Source organism: Sceloporus occidentalis, unplaced genomic scaffold (assembly GCF_023333645.1).
Source record: "Sceloporus occidentalis isolate IW3139 unplaced genomic scaffold, rSceOcc1.0.p SCAF_6, whole genome shotgun sequence".
Lineage (NCBI taxonomy): Eukaryota > Metazoa > Chordata > Lepidosauria > Squamata > Phrynosomatidae > Sceloporus > Sceloporus occidentalis.
In genome coordinates, this window is record NW_028316986.1 from 1,106,071 (window position 1) to 1,121,923 (window position 15,853).

The following is a 15,853-nucleotide window of genomic DNA, read 5'->3' on the forward strand; positions in this document are numbered from 1 at the left end:
AGTGCAAACAATTTGGTTACTGGAATGTGGTGAGAAAGTTGCCTGAGTGGGAGATTCTGGACTGAGTTGACCAATGGCTCTTGCTGTCTGGATGTGGGGCGGAACCCCCAACTGCACTATATAAAAATGTATGTCAATGAATATGCCTCAGAGCTGACAATACCCTAATGCCATTTCGTTGCCTCTTATTCTATGTCTTCTATTCTTCAATAAATCATTCAGAGAAAACTACCAGAGCTTGGTTATTGGAAGAGAGGAGAGCTTCTGAAGGCGAAGGCTTTCATGGCCGGCATCCACAGCTTTTGTGGGTTTTTCGGGCTATGTGGCCATGTTCCGGAAGAGTTTGTTCCTGATATTTTGCCAGCGTTTGTGGCTGGCATCTTCAGAGAGGAGAGCTTGTTTAAGAGTGAACTTGACAGAAACCGCTGGAGTGCCTTGTGTAAAAACAAAGAAAGAGCACCCAAGGAAGAGATTTGGATCAACTGAACCTTGCAATTAATTCCCCAATCATGAGGGACTAAGATAAAAACAGCAAAGTTTTGAGTAAAGAACAAACAGAAATGTTCATTCTTTATCCCTCTCATTTAATTAGATAGCTTAGCCAATAACTACATTTTGGAATTAAGGTAATGCCAAAATTCCAACAGCAGTCAATCACTTTCATTTTAAAAAACACATTTAGTTCATTAACTGAATAGTCACGGCATTTTCAGACAAATCAATGGGAGCTATCAGACGTTTTAAAGGTTGACAATTAACTCTCTGTGGAATAATTTGGAAGTGCTACATTTAAAGGATATTTTCTTTGTTATTTACATGTACAATATACACAAACATGGTTCACAACTGTTTGACTTATTATATTTATACAATATGTTTTAAGATAGTTTAACTTCTCTTTTACTTTTTACCATCTAAATTGTTCTGAACTGGTCAAAGTGAATTCACTGTACACCTAAAATCTTTTGATATAGGGCAGAATACAAACATTTTAATACAAATAACAGCCAGACCATCTCTGCTGCTGGTCAGTTTATGCCACCCTGAGCCTAAGGAAAGCCACAAGCCACCAGAGCCTGACTTGCACCAAGGGGCAGCTTACTTCCAGCCAGGCAATGGAGAGTCGCCTGCTGCCACTGTGCCAGAGGATGCTCCAAAACAGCTGTGATTCCATTCTCCTCAATTTGGTGTGGGAAAAGCCTCACAAGGAAGCAAGGTGGTTGGATCTGAGCATGGGATGGAGCAGACCTACAGTAGGCCCAGATACCACAGGAGGGGGCCCCCAAAGTTTTGCTGCTGTCAAAAGTGTGCAGTGAGACCCAAACTGGTTTGCGTGCAAGTTTCTGAGAAAGTGCAAGCAATGGTACTATCCTTAAATGCTTTCAGTTGCGGAGAGTGTTGTTTTTTTAAATGAAGTATTTTCTCAGTTGTTCAGGCCAGCATGGATTATTCTCCCTCACAGAGTACTCTGCTCCTCCTCTAGTTATGAAATTCTTGCTGTTCCCCACCTTTCTAAGGGCAGGGCTCCTAAGGGTCCAAAACACACTGCAGAAATAATCTAGTTTTCGACTGCTTTAACTGCCCTGGTTCAGTGCTAGGAAATCCTCATAATTGTAATTTATTGTGCCACTAAAAGAGAAGGCTAAATGTCTCACAAAACTGCAGTTCCCAGGATTCCCTTGCAATTAAAGCAGTCTCAAACTGGATTATTTCTGCAGTATGTTTTGGAGCTAAGTTGTACAACCCTATTGTATACACAATAAGTGCAGTAACCACAGCAACAGAAACTGGTGATAATGCAATAACCAGAGCTCAGTTGTGTTAATTCACAGCTATGCTTAGCTAGACATTTTTCTCTCAACTCAAAGCTCAACAAACAGAAACAAACTTTCAGACTAGGATGTTTCCCCACTGGTTTCTGAATATGGCAATTTCTGATGTCAGATTTATTCTGGCACATTGAGACTGACCAATTTTGTCCCATGCAGCTGGTGACATAGTAGGAGGGAGGAGAGCAGATGGGTGGATCCCTCTTACGGCCATCTCTTGGGGATGCTTTGATTGTGAGTTCCTGCGTGGCAGCAATTGGGCTGGATGGCTCTTGGGGTCTCTTCCAACTCTATGATTCTATATTGCAGGTGGCATTACTAAGTCCAGTAATAACATTGCTCAAGCTGATATGGGGACAGAGTTGGCATCTATGGCCAAGAGCGCACTGAATCTCAACAGAGCCAAATACTTTACCAAGCGCAACGACACCAAGCCACTGTCGTCTGCTATTGCACTCATAGAAGATGCCCTTTGTCAAAGGGACTTCTCCTTAGAATCATAGAGTTGGAAGAGACCGCAAGGGCCATCCAGTCCAACCCCATTCTGCCATGCAGGAAATCCAGATCAAAGCATCCCCGAAAGATGGCCATCCAGCTTCCGTTTGAAGACCTCCAAAGAAGGAGACTCCACCACAATCTCCAAGGAAGGAGTGTGTTCCACTGTCGGACAGCCCTTACTGTCAGGAAATTCCTCCTAATGTTGAGCTGGAATCTCTTTTCCTGGAGCTTGCATCCATTGCTCCGGGTCCTAGTTTCTGGAGCAGCAGAAAACAAGCTTGCTCCCTCCTCAATATGACATCCCTTCAAGTATTTAAATAGGGCTATCATATCACCTCTTAACCTTCTCTTCTCCAGGCTAAACATCCCCAGCTCTCTGAGTCGTTCCTCATAGGGCAAGGTTTCCAGACCTTTCACCATTTTAGTCGCCCTCCTTTGGACACGCTCCAGTTTCTCAATGTCCTTTTTGAATTGTGGTGCCCAGAACTGGACACAATATTCCAGGTGGGGCCTGACCAGAGCAGAATATAGTGGCACTATGACTTCCCTGGATCTAGATACGATACTTCTATTGATGCAGCCTAAAATTGCATTGGCCTTGTTAGCTGCCGCATCGCATTGTTGACTCATGTTCAGCTTGTGGTCTACTTGGACTCCTAGATCCCTTTCACATGTACTTTCATTCAGCCATGTGTCTCCCATCCTATATCTGTGCATTTCATTTTTCTGCCCTAAGTGCAATACCTTACATTTCTCTGTGTTGAATTTCATTTTGTTAGCTGTGGCCCAGCTTTCTAGTCTATTCAGGTCATTTTGAATTTTGATCCTGTCCTCTGGAGTATTAGCTATTCCTCCTAATTTGGTGTCATCTGCAAATTTGATAAGTATTCCCCCAGTTTTTTCCAACAAGTCATTGATAAAGATTTTGAATAGCACTGGACCCAGGACAGAGCTCTGTGGGACTCCACTGGTCACTTCTCTCCAGGATGAAAAGATGCCATTGTTGAGCACCCTTTGGGTTCGTCCGGTCAACCTTGGAGAATGTGGTCCTGCATACATTTCTGTGCAAGAGGTGAAAAAACTTGTGCTCCACTCTGTTGCACTAGCAGTTTAACACAAGAAAATCCTGGCCTGTGTGGGTTGCAGGGCATGAATGTTGTGACTTTCTAGTCCATATAACAGACACACAAACACAGAGGACCAAAGCCTCCCATAATGCCAGATTGTTCAGCTTTACACTGAGCTTGCTGGACTGTACATTTTGTATTTCCCAGCTGTTTGGTCACACTATTCCAAATTTGGTTCTCCCCTTCTTTCAGTGTCTGTATAACTAGCCGACTAAGGCTAACCTTTCTGATATCCAATGACCCCAGCCTGCAAAACCTCTTGTCGTAATACATTTCTACACCTTTAAGATGACCGCTCCCCCTCTGGAAGATTCTGCTTAAGTGCACACATGATGCCAGCCTGGCCTCGGGGCACCTGAGGCACGATGCCCTGGCTCCATCATCGGGAAACAGTGTAATCTCCCCACTGAATCCCATCTGCCTGCTGAGCCTCCTGCCCCACCAAACCTGCAGACTCAGCAGAGTCAGAGCCCACAAAAGGCCGGGGGAGTGCCGGGTGCCATTCAGGAAAGCCCTCCGCAATAGCATGTTCCAGGGCACTGGGACATTCACTGTGCCCCACGCGCCCTTTCATCCCACAAAGGCAGGGCTTTGCACTCTGGCCTCCTCTCCCATTGTTTGCCTAGTCCGGCTTACTCAAGTCCCATGCCAGAGGCATTCAGAGGGAGGCACAGTCCAGTCTGTGAGCTGCAAACGCTTTCTAACAAGGGAAGCCAAGCAGAAATCAGCAGCGCGCCAGCAAGCGACCAACCTCAGGGGACGGACCAAGGTCCACGTCTAGAGTTCTCCAAACAGAAGGCAGGGGAGAAGAAGGGGTTGTGTGCGAATGACAGTGGGTCTGAGATACTGGGCACAACAGGTTGGACTTTAAGCTATACTTCAAAAATAGGTCCAGTGCCACAAACAACACATTTAAAGTTCATTCACAAGCCCATTAACACAAGAACTATGTCTAGGATATATTATTATCATCATCATCATCATCATCATCATCATCATCATCATCATCACTATTATTACTATGATCATCATCATTATAAAATAGGAGGCCAGTCCCATGCCCAACCCATGGAATAAAAGATTTATGCAGCAAGGAGTGGCACCTTCTGTTTGCTACCAAGAACATTTCTCAACCATCTAACAATTTCTGGGGCAATCACAAACTCCATTCTTTGCTTACAGACAGAGCAAGCTAGGTACATCTGCTAAAACAGGCATCTGAGTGAGAGGCAAACCCAACTTTTGCCCCCATAAGCCACTCATGTTGACTGTCCCAGCATAATCCAGGTGCACAGGAAATAAGAGTGATGCCACTTCTGGTCACAGTTTTGGGCTAATTCCAGCCATTTTTCAAGCATTTGGGCAGCTCCAAGACAAGGGAAGTAATAGTCCCACTATATTCTGTGCTCACCTGGAGTCCTGTCTTCAGTTCTGGGCATCAAATGCTAAGAAGGTTATAAGAAAGAGCAAGTTCAGAGAAAGGCAACAAGAATGGTAAGAGGAATGGAAAAGAAGACATACAAGGAGGGGCTGAAGGAGTTGGGAAGTTCAGCTTGGTCAAGAGAAGATGAAAGGATGACATGGTCCCACTCTTTCAATAGGGCTCACCCAGAGAACAGGGGGGCTGGCCTTTTCTCTGCTGCCCCAGAGGGAAAGACCAGGTCTAAAGGTTGGAAGTTACAGGAGAGGAGATTTTGACTGAACACTAGAAGGACCTTCCTGATAGCAAAAGCAGTTGGGCCATGGAGCCAATTCCCTAGAGAGGTGGCAGGGTCTCTTTCTCTAGATATCTTCAAAAATCCCATTGTGGAGAAAGGCGGAATATAAATCCTGGAAATAGATAAATAAATGGGGGAGAGCTGCTGCTGGGGATACTCTTGCTGGAGTTCCTGCACTGAGCAAGGGGGCTGGACCCAAAGGCCTGGTGGCCCCCCAACCCAACTATACCATTCTATTATTCTGGAAGGGGAGTGAGCATTTGCAGGTGGTGTGGTGCATTTCAAGCTGTTTTCAGACCAAAGAAATCACCCATAAAGTAACCCAGAATTAAAAGAAAGGGAAATTCAGAGGGTGGGGCTGTTCAAGGAGCTTTGGAGGCTACAAAGGGGTGAAATCCGTGGACCATACACAGATAAATGACCATACTCTCCTACATTAGTTACTAGCACCCTGGGCTTGAGGAGGCGCTACAAACTGTACTGGCAACACACCTGCTCTTCGCAGAACCAGTGCCCAGGTTCATCCTTTGCAGCATCTCCAAGTGGGTCTGTAAAAAGACCCTTGCCCAGAATCCTGGATAACCACCTTTGCCTGTCAGTGTACACAAAAGCCCATCCTTCAGGGCAGGAAGGGCAGAGCAACCAATCCTCCCAGAAGGGATACCCCAGCTCTAATGGTAAATGCAGACATTTGCTCAGAAAGCACAGACTGCAAGCTGACCAAGAATTGCTTTGTGTGCAGAGCTGGAGAGCTGTCTCACATCTCTTAGCACCAGCATCATATTTGTAGCCCCAGGGAGCCTCCTCGGAGCATCACTCTCTTACCGCAATAACAAAGTAAAGGAGAGTGGCTGGAAGGCAGCACAAGATCCAAAATGGGCCCAGCAATCTAGGTAAAAGGGAATCTGGCCATTCATACCTGGTGTGTGCAAAAGCACACAATTTCTTAGGATCTGTCTGTGGGAGTTCTGATGCCAGGTCAAGGCACAACCAAAAGCCTTGGCTATTACAAGCAAGGGGCAGTCAAGTTCCAATCCCTCACAGCTTGTTCCACAAGCTCAGTTCCCTTCCCAGCTCACTGCCTGCAAGAGAGAACCTCTGAACTCCCATCAACTGCAATGGCCCTTTTCTCCCATAGAGCTCAATCACAGAAAAACACAGCCAAAGGGCAAGACAACATCTTCAATCCAGAACTGTGTGAACACAGGACATCAGAGTAAGTAGCTGCTCAAGACTCTGAGAGGGGCTATGAATCATAAAACCCTCGAGTTGGAAGAGACCCCCCCAGGGCCATCCAAGTCCAACTCCCTTCTGCCTTGCAGCAATGCACAACTAAAGCCTTCCCTGTGACAGATGGCCAACCGGACTCTATTTAAAAGCCTCCAAAGGAGGAGACTCCACTATCTCCAAGGCTGCAACCTATTCCTCTGTCAAACAGCTCTTAACACCAGGTAGTTCTTCCTAAGGTTTAGGTGTAATCTCTTTTCCTGTAGTCTGCATTCATTGCTCCAGGTCCTAGTCTCTGAAGCAGCAGAAAACATGTCTGCTCCATCCTCAGTATGACACCCTTTTAAATATTTAAACAGTCAGACACAACTAGACAATCCCATCAGAGGAAAAATATTTAGCTTTTAAACCTTCTCTTCTCCAGGCTAAACCTACCTATCTCCCTAAGCCGTTCCTCAGAGGGCTTGGTGGTTTCCAGACCTTTCACCATTTTGGTTGCCCTCCACTGGACACACTCCAGTTGCTCAGTCTCCCTCTTAAATTGTGGTGCCCAGAGCTGTACAGGAAAGAGTGTCCAACAAACATGTTCTTCCCACTCAGTAGCCACATACATCCCAAGGGTGGCCAAGAAACCTACCATTGTACCCCCCATGAAAATGTCTAGGCCCATTCTGTAGAAAACGGCCCCGACTCTCAGCAGGAGAAATCCCAGACCCAAGCTGGCAGGCCTGTGCCTTCAATCAATGTACGCCTGCCCCATTTCCACCACCCACTTCCAACGATACTCCATCTGGACCCTTTGCAACATAACCTCTTTCCGACAGCCACGTTGTCTATAGACTCTCCAGAGAAAGCATATGGCTGGGACATGGTTTGTTATGCCTTTGTAGTAAGCCCTACTGTCACAAGGCGGTGCTGATAAAGCCACAGGTCCACATGGTACTGCCAAAGACAGGCACATCTAGACATCCTGGCAGTGCTAATAGGGCAAAGGGGAAAACAACAACAAAGCTCTGTGTCCAAAAAAACTGGGTGGAAATTCAGGTGTTCCTCTCTTTTAACTAATACAATCCTGAGACACACGCCTCAGGGCCTTTGGAGGAAGCAGGAGAAATGGCAGAGAATGGGAGGAAGGAGATCATTCCACCAGGCCCCCTTCCCCAAAAGCCACTGCCACTATCTCTCCCAAACAGCAGTGGCAAGCAGTAATCTGAACAAGAGAGTTCAACCTCAGTGAGGGAACTGATGGGACAATAGTTATGAGTGAGATAACACAGAGTGAAAATGGGGCAACAACGCCGTCTCCTTAATTAACTCAAGATTATTGCGATGGTTTACCCATAAAGGGGAGAGAATGTGTATGCTCCTCCCTTGTTCCAAGCAGGAGGAACCTGCACCCTTGAAGCTTTGCAGGCCTACTAAGGGAAGCATGAGGGTGTGGACTTTGAGGCGATTTCAGTTGCAGAAGAACTAATTAATGCTGTTGAATTTAAATCTACCTGAAGCCTGACATATCAACTTCAGTCCCGAGGAGGCAGATTTACTTAAAAGGAAGCCATAAACTTCGGCCACACTGAGCATGCTCATTTTTCCAGAGAGGATCCACTCAGTTCCATGGCAGGCAGAGGCAGAGGATGGAAAATATCACAGAGAACCCCAAAGATACCTTCCAGTTATATTATTCTACTTTTCTGCTGGATGCCTGTGGGCTAATCTACCCCAAAATATTCCTCATTCCAGTCGAACAGAATGTGATCTGGCCACATGCAATTCATAAAGTCTGGGTTTTTTGCACCCCTGAAAAACTCCTTAAATTCTGGGAAAGAGGCTTTGCAGGTTTTAACAGAGAATTCGTTGGAATCCACAGAAATGAGCATCATCGTTCATGTGGCTTGATGTCTGCTTCACATGTTTTCTGATGGCAATTTTGGAAAGGGAGGTGGAATAGATGTGAATTTCATAGATGTGAATTTGCACAGCAAAGTAAAGACAATTAGCCATCAATGCAAATGTATGAAAATTATGATGATGATGATGATGATGATGATGATAATCTTATATCCCACTTTTCTCCCAATATAGGGACTCAAGGCGCACTAATTCACATAGTACTTTTGCATGTAGACTAGCCCTGTGTCACACTGCCACATCTTGCCAGTCACACGCTAACTAGTTTATGGCTCCTTCTGCTAAGCATTACAATATGTGTATAACACCTAAGGCTCTACCCACAGAAGTGGCAGGACTTGAATTCAAGTCCACATTTTACATCCTTATCAGGTTCAGATCTCAAATGTTTCCCCACCCATTCTGCAGTAAGTGTCAAGAAAAGCAACCAGACAGGGTTGTGGGGTGGAAACAGACAAAGACCAAAGCATGCTGCATATTCAGAGACTATATTAATAACTCAACTGAGGCAGTAACAGAGGAGAGCAGGAATTTAAGCCAGGCATGCAGCTGCCTTGCAAAAACTTTTGCAGAGTTAAGCAACTGTTGTGGGTTTTCCCCAGCATGAATACATATGCAATGTGCACATGCAGGAAGGAGTGGCAGTGCCGATCTTCTGTCAGAGCACTGGAAACACCAGTGTTTGTATTCTCATGCGCCTCTCCCTTCAAAACAACCCTTGCAAAACCTAATGGTGGATTCTTGCTGAATTTCAGTATCTCGGAAGAGGAGTGTCAATGACAAGGATTCTTCCACAGGGAACTAGAGAGAAACAGGAGTCCAATACAGCCTGAACCACCAGCAGCCACCACAAAGGATAGAGAAACAAACTATGTGACCAGCCCTGTTTTGTAAGAAGAGGCAAGCAGAATTAAATGAAGTTGCTGCTGCTGCCGCCACTGGTTTTTAATCCCGGCAAAACCGCAAAGGCTCTTGCCAAAGCTTCATTAGCAACTTTTTTCAAGTGGGTGCCAGACTGCCACTTTGCTTTATTGCTGACTACAATCAAGGCAATCAGCAAGTGAACTGAACTGGGTATAACCCATGGCCAGCCATCCAGAAAGCTGCCAGGGAGCATGAGCTGTGCTGAAGAGGAAGATTCACTCAAAACACTTATAGATGGAGGGATTTGGATTCCAGCTTTCCACTTGAACCAGAATAGCTCCCTGTCTCCACATGGGCTCTTGCCTGATCCCACAGCCCCTTCTTTCACAACAGGTGCTCCACCAAGTTCCTCGGTCAGAACCTCTGGGTCTTCTCAGCCTCAGCCTTTTTCTTCAGCCCCATGGCTGCTGTCTGAAGGAGGTAGGAGGAGGCCCATCCAGAAGCATGGAGCTGAAAAACATCCTGGAAGCACTGAAATGGTTTGGCGGCGCCAACACCAGTTTCACAGATACCTGGGAAAGCAGATGACTTCAGGAGAGAAGCCGAGAAGACTAGGAATTAGAAAGTGCCCAAGACCAAGCCATAGTAGAGGCTTCCAGAGCTTCCGTGGACTTTGTTATACTGGATCATTTTGAGTCTGTGAGTACTGAGGAAGTGGACAAGATTCTTGGAAGCGTTAGGAAGACAACATGCTCTCTCGATCCCTGTCCTTCATGGCTGGCAGCTCAGGGGGGAAAGGCTGTAACTATTATGTTACGCTGTATAATTAATTCATCTTTCAGGGAGGGGCGTTTTCCATCTAGTTTAAAATCTGCAGTTGTCAAACCACTGCTAAAAAAGCCCTCCCTAGACCCCCTGATTCGGAATATCAGCCTGTTTCGCTGCTGCCTTTTTTAGGGAAGGTGATCGAGAGGGCAGTTGCCTTTCAGCTTCAAGCGATCTTGGATGAAACGGATTTTCTAGACCCATTTCAAACTGGTTTCCGGGCGGGCTATGGAGTTGAGACTGCCATGGTCACCTTGGTCGATGATCTCCGTCTGGGCATGGACAGGGGTAGCATGTCCCTATTAGTGCTTCTGGACATTTCAGTGATTTTCGATACCATCGACCATGGTATCCTTCTGGAACGCCTGAGGGAGTTGGGTATCGGGGGCACTGCGCTCCAGTGGTTCCGTTCCTACCTCTCAGGTAGATTCCAGATGGTGCAGCTGGGGGACGTCTGCTCCGATAAGAGGGAACTTACATCTGGCGTCCCTCAAGGAGCCATTCTGTCCCCCATACTATTCAACATTTACATGAAACCACTGGGAGAGATCATCCGGAGACACAGGGCGCGGTGTTATCAGTACGCTGATGACACCCAAGTATGCTTCTCTGTGTCTCCAACTGATGCAGTGACTAGGGATGGCATCTCTCCTCTAAATGCCTGCTTGGAGTCGGTAATGGGCTGGATGAGGAAAAACAGACTCAGTCTGAATCCAGAGAAAATGGAAGTACTCGTGATAAGTTGCCCAGGCCCGGGGATGGATATTTGTCCACCTGTCCTGAATGGGGTCACGCTCCCCCTGAAGGACTCAGTTCGCAGTCTGGGGGTACTTCTGGACTCATTGCTCCACCTTACATCTCAGGTGGATGAGACAGTCAGGAGCACCTGTTACCAACTTCGGCTGATACGCCAACTGCGACCCTACCTAGGCCGGAAGGACCTTGAAACAGTGGTACATGCCCTGGTAACCTCTCGGTTGGATTTCTGTAATGCGCTCTACATGGGGCAACCCTTATACCAAACCCGGAAGCTTCAACTAGTACAGAACATGGCAGCAAGGCTAGTCACTGGATGCTCCAGGACTAGCCACATAACACCTATTTTGCAAGACCTTCACTGGCTGCCCATTCGCTTCCGGGCGCAATACAAGGTGTTGGTTATTACCTATAAAGCCCTAAATGGCTTGGGCCCAGGCTACTTGGAGGACCGCATCTCTCCATGTAATCCGCCCCGCACTCTCAGGGCGGTCAGGAAGCAATTATTAAGGGTTCCTAAAACGAGATATACCTCATCCTCGCAAAGGGCATTTTCTGTCTTGACCCCTCAGATTTGGAACTCTCTTCCCGACGAGCTCCGCTCTGTTACCTCCCTTGACCTGTTTAGGAAGAAACTTAAGACCTATCTCTTCCAACAGGCTTTCCCCCATGTCTCTTGACATCTGTTCCCCATCATATATGCTGCTTTCCAACTAGTTCTATCTTTTGACTATGGTTTTTATTCTCTGTAGTTTTATCGTGGTTTTAATTTTGGAATGTTTTTATGATGTTTATATACTGTTGTCCAAATTGTATAATGTTTTATATCCTTGTTGTAACCCACTTTGATCTCCTTTGGAAAAGCGGGCTATAAATAAACAGTATTATTACTATATTTTGCTGCCTGAGATGGAGCAGCAAAGTTCTGTTCTCCAAGGTTCATAGTACACAACACCAAAGAAAGGGGTATTTTGGGGGGACATCTGGGGCAGATGGTTCCACAAGTCCCTCTTCCCAACACAAAAATACACAAATAATATTTGGAAGTAACTATAAACAGTAAGCCAGCCTTTTGTGACACCCCAAACCTGCTGCCCAAGGAAGCCACCTCACTCTATCTGCTGGCAAGACGAGTTCTGCAAAGGAAAGAGATGAACTGGACTTCACCACTATCTAGAGATGAGCAAAAAAACTGCTTCCAGCACCAGCAAACCCTTTGGAGATCCTGGCCCAGTGTCTATCCTGACTGATGCTGAGCCACAAGCTGCCCTGTGAAACCATCTCCCTTCCCATGCACTTGCTTTATCATTCATTGCCCTTCAAGTTTAAATTCTTCCTGCTGTAAAGCAAGAGCCCATCCATGGTTCAGCTTACCAAACCCAGATATGCAAAATGATTCTAAACATTTAAGAGGGTTTAAAAGGAAGAGTGGGGAACAGGAGGAGGAGGAGGAGGAGGACCAGCTGAAGCAGCTGCGGGGGGGGGGGGGGGGCTGTGGAATTCCTTCCCTGGAACATTTTCAAGGGAAGATCAGACAGGAATCTATTGGCAGCTGTTTATCTCCAAGCTGGAAAAATCCTCAGCTGCCCAGAAAGCTGACATTTTACACACAGAGTGCTTTTCCAGCCAGTTGCACCCATAGGTCCTTCCATATCGCTTGGAGCCTCATTCCTTCCTCCAATCTATAGCAAAAGCAATATCTGCTCCTCTTTTCCTCGCCCCTTCCTCTCCTCTACGGTGCTAGTTTAATTTGCAAGTTCAGAAAATATTACTTTTAAATAAAATAACCCACAACTCCAGATGCAAAAGGAGGCCCCTCTTCTTCTGCGCTGCATAGTCTCCACTTCCTCTAGGGCCCTGTTACTGCATAGAATTACAGAGCCTTAGAACTGGAAGGGGCCACAAGGGCCATCTAGCTGAGCCCTTGCCATGCAGAGATACCAAATTACCTGTAAAATGCCCATCCGACCTCTCTTTAAAAACCTCCAAAGAAGGAGAGTCCACCACCCTCTGAGGCAATCTATTCCGCTCTCAAACAGTTCTTACAATAATTAAAAGTATATATGACTAATGTTTAGGTGGGATCTCTTTTCCTGTAGTTTACATCCATTGCTCCGGGTCTTATTCTCTGGAGCAGCAGAAAACAAGCTTGCTCTGGCTTCTACATGGCTTCCCTTCAGAAATTTGGCTGCATCAGTTTAAGAAGAAGTGTCAGAAACAGCACAAAGTTGGCTTTTCTCTCATATGCTGGGCATGAAGAGGGCAACGGTTTCTCTGAACAGCAGCCCCCTCACATAGAATCCTAGAGCTGGAAGAGAGTCCAAGGGCCATCCAGCTCAACCCCTTTCTGCCCCAAATCTAGCTGCTGAAGCCCACAAAGGGGCAAGCAGTGCCCATCAGCATCTCAGCCATAAGTGCCACTCATTCATAAATATTTAAGGCACTTTGAGATGGAAAGCAACTCAAGACCGAGTTTTAAGCAGAAAAACAGGCAATGCATCTTTGGGGACAGGGCACAACGCCAGTCCCTTTGCAAGACCTGAATTCACAGGGAGCAGCCATGTTCCTTGACAACAGCCAACAACAGCAAGCGAAGAGACAGCAGCAAGAAGGAGGTGAGAGAAGAGCTCTCAGAGCCACATGCTCCAACGAAGCCCCTCAGAGAGACGCACCACAGGCCTCACTCCGCACCACGGCTTTTCCACACGGTCTGTTCACAGGTTCCCCTATGAGTCACCAAGCCATATAAAGCTGGGGAGGGTCACACTTCTCCTAATTTCACACCTCTCTCTACAAAGAAATAAAGAGGACAGGGCTTAAGGGTGAATGCAATGTGGCTTCCGCCTCCTCCTAACCTCCTGGCAGAAGGAGGGCCAAGAAACGTCCTTCAGACAAGCTCCTGGGAACCGAGCAAACGGGGCGACCAGGTCTCTCATCTGACACAGCACAAAGCAGCGCACGTGCCTCCAGAAATCCACGTGAGAGGAGCTGCCGTTTGAGAGCCAGGGAAGGAGAGGCTGTCAAGACACAACTGCCAGCTACAGCAGAGCGGCTGGGGAAGGGGCCAGCGTCGGCTGGGTTGCAAGAGCCTCCAGCAGAGGAACACAGACACACGTTCCCTTGGGCACAGGGTCTCCAAGAGAAGCCGGATGGAGCCCAAAGGCAGGGCCTGCCATAGGAGACAGCAGCCAGCAAGAGCCTTCTCACTTGGAACCACAGAGATGGAAGAGACCTCAAAAGCCAGCCAACCCAGCCCTCTTCTGCCATGCAGGGAAGCACAGTCCAAGCCCTCCATTGATGCAGCAACATCTTCCACTGTCAAAGAGCTCTTATCGTCAGGAGTTTAGGCATGGGGACTCTGTCAGAAGCCTAAGAACTAAGGCAGGGGAACTGCGATGGCCCTCCATCCACTCCTCCTCACACGAGGCTCAGGCACAGGCCTCTGGGAGCATCTCCTGAGCCAAAGAACCAGCGGGTGGGTGCTTCATGGAAGGGGTGGCCCGCCAATGTCTGCAACTCACCAAGCTCACCTAGGGCCCAAGTCAAAACGTCAGACAGGAGATCATGGCACTAAGCGTCGTCCTGGCGATTCCACTTTAAGTGCATTCTGGGCTTTGCAGTTTCCAAAGGGGCATTTAGAACATTCAGCCAGAGAGCTCTTAGGCCTCACTGAACTACAAACCCCAAAATGCAGCAGGAGGCAAGCAGAGCAGCTCAAGAGAACCATGGTCTCCTCAAGAGCAGAGCTGCCCCTCCGCCATCACTCTCTATCTGCAGCTGAGGAGGGAGGCTGTCCTCCAGGAAAGGTCAGGCTGCCAACTCAGTCGCTCTCTCTGCTACAGACCTTCAGCCAATGAGGCCAAGACCCCCAGCCTCCCTTTTTCCTGGGAGAGAAGGTCTGCGCATGCGCTTTGGCCAAAAGGACAGGCCCTGATCCAGGGACCCACTTTGCCTTATTGAAGGCCAGCTTCCAAACTGCCTTGGAGGTTTTTCAGCAGAGCCAACGACGGAGAGTTCCTGCATGGCGGAGAGGCCCTTGGGGAGCTGAGGATGGAATGCCGAGGCTGGCCCTGCTGCCAGTCCTCCTCCTCCTCCTCCTCCCCCGGATGGAAAAAGGGGGCGAAGGGGGCCACTGGCCGCCCCAGAAAGCCCCCCGCCCTGCCATCTGCTCGGCTGCAGGAGGCCTCTGGAGAGCAGGGAGCGGGAAGAGAGACGGACACAGGCGGCATCCCCCTCCTGCGACGAGGGCGAGGGAGAGCCACTGCCGCCGCCTCCGCCTCCGCAGGAAGGGCCAAAGCTCTGGCGGCAGAAGGGGCTGAAGAAGGGGGCAGCCCTCCCTCCAGGAGTCTCGAAAGGAAAGCAAGGCCTCCCTCATAAATGGAGACAAGCGGAGGACCTGGCCCTGCGATGGCCGTCTTCGAGAGAGAGAGAGAGAGACACCCGCAGCCCTCTCTCTTCCCATTCGGAGCCACGGAGAGAGCGAGCCCAAGCCGCGCTTCCTGGCCCGGCTCCAACCGGAGGCCACGGAGGACGCCTCCGGGAAAAGGAGGGCGGTGGGGGCAGGAAGGGAGCCCCGGAGCCTCCCCCGAAACCGCTGCCCCTCTCCCCAGGGGGGCCCCCGAAGCCCCGGGGCCGGAGAGGAGCGAGCAGCAAGGGAAAGGGAAAGGGAAAGGCCTCACTCACGGCGGCGGCGGCGGGGGCCCGGCTCCGTCCTCCTCCGCCCGGCTCCTTCCTCGCTTCCTTCCGCTCCTCGGCCCCGAAGGAGGAGGGAGCGACCGAGCCGCCGGCTCCGACTAGGGACCAGGAACCACAGCAGCAGCAGCAGCGCCACAGCGACGACGGCGCCTCCACTGCGCATGCGCCGCCCCGCGGCAGGGACAGGCAGCCCCGCCCCTCGCCGCTGCCATGGCGACCGCGCGGGGGGAGTGGGCGGGGCCTGCGTCCCCTGGCAACCGACCCAGGCGCCCAAGGGCCCCTCCCTCCTTCTCTCTCTCTCTCTCTCTCTCTGGGAAGAAGGAAGGCGAGAAGAAGAGCGCCGCCCGCCCGGCAGCCCTCCCAAAGACGTAGCGGGGGGGGGGGGGGTTGGGGGGTCGGAACCCCC

General features: G+C 48.9%; 1 protein-coding gene across 1 annotated transcript in view; it reads right to left on the minus strand.

Moving 5' to 3' along the window:
• Positions 1 to 15,578, minus strand: part of MAPRE3 (microtubule associated protein RP/EB family member 3) — a 59,192-nt gene extending 43,614 nt beyond the window's left edge. The window contains exon 1 of the mRNA XM_089528670.1: positions 15,436 to 15,578. The gene's annotated coding sequence lies outside the window, so the exon portion shown is untranslated. The remainder of the gene's footprint in view (positions 1 to 15,435) is intronic.
• Between the last annotated feature and the right edge of the window lie 275 nt (positions 15,579 to 15,853).